This window comes from Brassica rapa, unplaced genomic scaffold, assembly GCF_000309985.2.
Source record: "Brassica rapa cultivar Chiifu-401-42 unplaced genomic scaffold, CAAS_Brap_v3.01 Scaffold0560, whole genome shotgun sequence".
In the NCBI taxonomy this organism is placed as follows: domain Eukaryota; kingdom Viridiplantae; phylum Streptophyta; class Magnoliopsida; order Brassicales; family Brassicaceae; genus Brassica; species Brassica rapa.
Window position 1 is genome coordinate 15001 of NW_022610501.1, and position 5000 is coordinate 20000.

Below are 5000 nucleotides of genomic sequence, written 5' to 3' on the forward strand. Positions count from 1 at the left end.
TATTCTTGCGTGTTGATATTGTTGAGTGCAGGTTCCCGTTATCTTTAAAGATAATTTCTCAGCGGGAGGCTGGACAATCTGGGTAACGGTTTGATTGTGTTGTTTAGTATTGATATTATTGTTTAGTTATTAGTACTAAGGGTCTTAGGCCATATAGGCCGGACTACTGGTACTATGGTTAGTCTTGTGGAGTCGAGTGTCTAGTTAGGATCTGGAACTCTATCTTTAGGTTAGGTTCTAGATTGAGTTTGTGTTGTGTGAGGGTGCCGACAGTATGTGCGTAACCCGCCCATACTAGGCTTGTGTAGGGGTGATTAGTGTTTCCTCAGCCTCGTACCCAGCGGGTTTAAGGAAACCCCTTATTCGTTGGATCGGGAAGACTCAGAGAGACGGGATCATGGGCTAGGGCTTAGTGATTACACGACGGTGTAATGTGGCAGTGACCCGAAGGACTGTGGGCTGTCGCGCGGTGACCCGAAGGACTGTGGGCCGCGGTCGGTTGATAGTTCCTTCTTCTGGCCTTTGTGGTAGGAAGATAGGATATTGCCGATAGAGAGGATGAACACTAAGTCACCATTTCCCGGGGTAGTATGTTGTGTTGTGTTAGAGTGTCGTAGAGGGTTATGGAACCCTCGAGTTAGTGTATCACCGATATACGGTGTTACTAGTTAGATCGAGTCGTGATACTAATAGTTATTATTGTGATTGTGGTTGATTGATTTGCTTGCAGGTTATGACATTAAGTCCTAAGTCTGGTTTAGGTACCGGATTAGGCTTGATATGTATTTCGTTAGTGTAGGCCTGACGTTGGCCTGTATGTGTTTGAGTGATTGCTTGTGAAGGGTGGTGGATATTAAGGCTATGCGGTATCATTGGTTGGCCGATCATGTTCTTGTTTGATTGTTGGTCGATCGATTAATGATACTTGCATAGTCTAAGTGTCTAACACTACATGAGTATTGAACTCAGGCGTATATATGGTTAACTAGGGATTGTTTGTTGACTTGTTTTAATGCAGGTTCCCGTTACTTGAAGCTAGATCATGGCAGGAGGCCAAGTCTAACTTAGTAACGGTTTGCTTAGCCTTAGCTTTTATTGCATGCTAGGGCTAGATTGATTGTTATTTTGGGTTGTCTGGGTAGAGTCTAGGTTGCGGGTAGAGGCCGCCAGCTCACTGAGTAATACTAGATTACTCATCCAACTCCGTTGTCCTTTTTGCAGGTCGCTTTAGGTAAGGATGATCGGATAGCTTCGTGCTGGACGTTAGGACCGCCGGTGTAGATTTTCATGCCTTTTGTAAACGGTATTGTGAATTGTGTTATGTTGACTCGATTTGGCATTAGGCCGGGCCCAGACTTGAATTATTTAATGTATGAATATTTCTTGAATCAATAAAAGTAATTGTTTTATATGCGCTTCATGAGTACTCTGATATTTGACTAGTCCGGTCTAACACAACGTTAGGTCGTAGTACGGGTTGAAAAGCCTTAGGCCTCGATCTAACGGAAAACGCAAACTCTAGGTACGGGTTGCAAAGCCTTGTGCCTTGACGCAGCGGGACGAGTTAGTGCATGAACTGGTCTAGGTCGTGAAGTAAAGTTTGTGACTCTGACCAGATCGTCCCTAGCCCGTCACGTAGCGCTTCCGAACCATGGTGTTGGGTTGGACGGCCAGTCATGTTCTTGTTTGATTGTTGGCTGGCCGGTTGGCATTTCATCTCCAACCCTGGGTATTGGACGGTCGATCGGACATGTTCTTGTTTGATTGTTGGCCGGTTGATCGACCATATGTCTAGGACGGTTCGGGGGTGTTACAGAGGTGGTATCAGAGCATGGTTTCGTCCATGCTTCCGGAACTCATGATTTAATCGGTTTTAAATATTTATCGAGTCAAAAAGAGTCACAAAAGGCATTAGGGAAAACGGTCACGTCCAGCGATAGTATATATTGTTTTAGGAATTAGGATTGAGATAGTGGAATCTAGAACTGTTAGGTTGCTTGGGTAGCATTGTTAGGTTGCTGGTTAGAATTGCGGTTAGGTTGCATTGTTAGTATTTGTTGGGTTAGTTGTCTACTAACTTGTGTGTGAGGTGTTCTTTTGAGTTGCAGCGAGTAAGTGTGTTTGTTGATCGGAACTTTAAGGAATGAAAACCTTAAAGTGGAGGGAGTTCAAGGCCAAACCCAAACCCGAAGCGAAAGAAGAGAGACAGATTCAGAGAACTGGGCTGTGGAATGGACTGGACAGATGGGAGGAAACAAGACTTCATTGGGGAAAGGACTTCATCAGTACTTGGGAAGACGAAGATCGAGAAGGATTTGAGGAATCTGGACAAGGATGATATCTATCGAAATGACAAGATAGTATCATGGGCGATGAGTGAGTTATGACAGAGTAAAAGCAAGAGGATGACTCAATGGTCATTCAAGTGATAAGATATGAAGACGATTGTGAAGGCCTTGAAGAGGACACTCAAGGAACCGTGGTGGACAGAGTAAAGAGGTTATGGAGAATGTTGTGATGAGGAGCAATTGCACAGCTAAGAATTCGAGGACGAATTCTATTAAGAGGGGGAGAATGTAGAAACCCGTTTAAAAAAAAAAAAAAAGAAATGGTCAAGTATCTTTGTGGTGGTCGAGTCGCGGGCGATATGGATCGATCGAGAAGTTTTGAAGTACGAGGTGGGCGAAGAAGTGAATGTGAGTTAACTATGGGTCGAATAAGTTGGTCGACCATAGTTAGAAGATGCCTTAGATTGATGAGACGGACGTTTTGGAAGCATAACATTTTTGGAAGCACGACGGTTTAGAAGCTCGACGTTTGGGAAGAATGACGTTTCTTCACCACGAAGTTTTCTGCAAAACTTCGTATCAGCGGAATATTATTTCGAAGACATTGGAAACATGACGGGAATTAAGCACGACGGGAAGCAAGCACGACGAGAAGCAAGCACGATGGGATCAAAGCACGACGGGAAAACCCAAAATTGGACGAAAACCCTAATTTCGGTATTATGAAATTTTTCGAGGAAGCCGGAGGCTCAGGACATATTTCCCCTCAACTTCAGAGATCAAGTGGAGTTTATTAAAATTAATCTGAGCATCAGAAAGGGTGTAGAAAAATATTTGGGATTGATCGCGGGATGAAAATTCACCGGAATGGTCGAAATCAGGCGAATGGACCAACAAGCTCGAGGTGTCTCTATGCATTTGACCAGGAAGTTCTGTCTATCACATCAGCAGCTGAGTGTCAACACAAGGAGGAGGTGTAGACGTGCATAGAAGCTGCACATGCAGCTTGACATGTAGAAGCACGAGGTGGATCGACCAAGCACGAGGTGTCTCCGCGCATGGAACCGAAGCATGCGGGCAGCCATGTGTGTGATGCTGTAGCGCCTTGCATGAGTTCCAGTCATGCAGCCTGACATCTGCGAGGAGTGGTGGCGTCCTGCATGTGTTCTGGACATGCAGCCAGCCATGTGGAGCACGAGGTGTCGCCGTGCATGCGTCCGGAGCCATGCGGAGCGACACACGGGCTGCCACCAACCTGAAGCTGATTGGCTGGTGTCTCCTATAAATACCCCACGACCCCAGCTCATTTCTTCACATCCAGACCTGTCCAAACCCAGTTAAAAACATGAGAGAAAAGTAGAAAAAGAAAGCAAGTGATTCTGAGCTATTTCGAGAGTTTTAGAGTGTTTTCGAGATCAGTTCTCTACTGATTTTGAGTTATCGCCTTGGGAAGGTTCTGTCCAACTGAAGATCAATCAAGCGAAGATCAGTTCAGATGGGAATTCAACGTGGCTAGTGAGAGAGAGAGAGAAAGAAAGTGGCCGATCTAGAGTATGGTCGATTCTGAATACCAATACTCCACTGAGAAGGCCAGTTCCGTCCAATCGGCGATTCTATCCAATTGTGAGGCGGAAGCTCTGTCCAATTCAATCCGTCCAAGCCTTTCTTTTCCTTTGGTGATCAAGTGGAGGTGCTGTCCAGGATTAGATCAGATCCACAAGTTCAGATCAGTCGAAGTTCTGCTCAATACTCCGCCGGGAAGTCCGAAGAACTCTCCAGAAGCTAGAGGAGGTTCTGTCCGAGTCCAGATCAGTCTGTCGAGGCCTGTCAGCTTTTTCATGGTGAAGCCAAGGTTCTGTCCAAATCAAGGTCAGTTCAGTCCAGTCCAGTCAAGGCGTCCATTGGGTTTTGGCCAAGTCCTCTCCGATCAACCAGCAGCTTCTCGCCTAGAACACTGTGAGTTGGCTTGTGTGAATTCCACTTGGAATTTAGGGTAGTTTTGTGAGTTGGTTTGTTTGAATTCCACTTGGAATTTAGGGTAGATCGAGTCTGCATATAGATTAGAATGATCACGCTATTGAATGGTAGAGTCCTTAGGGTTATTTTATTTATGGAACCGGACTCAGTTTAGCAAGGGCTAAGCTAAAATGAATGGAATTAAGACTGAGTTAATAACCTGACTAGGACTAGGGCTAGGATGCATCATGTTTTCTATTCTTGCGTGTTGATATTGTTGAGTGCAGGTTCCCGTTATCTTTAAAGATAGTTTCTCAGCGGGAGGCTGGACTATCTGGGTAACGGTTTGATTGTGTTGTTTAGTATTGATATTATTGTTTAGTTATTAGTACTAAGGGTCTTAGGCCATATAGGCCGGACTACTGGTACTATGGTTAGTCTTGTGGAGTCGAGTGTCTAGTTAGGATCTGGAACTCTATCTTTAGGTTAGGTTCTAGATTGAGTTTGTGTTGTGTGAGGGTGCCGACAGTATGTGCGTAACCCGCCCATACTAGGCTTGTGTAGGGGTGATTAGTGTTTCCTCAGCCTCGTACCCAGCGGGTTTAAGGAAACCCCTTATTCGTTGGATCGGGAAGACTCAAAGAGACGGGATCATGGCCTAGGGCTTAGTGATTACACGACAGTGTAATGTGGCAGTGACCCGAAGGACTGTGGGCTGTCGCGCGGTGACCCGAAGGACTGTGGGCCGCGGTCGGT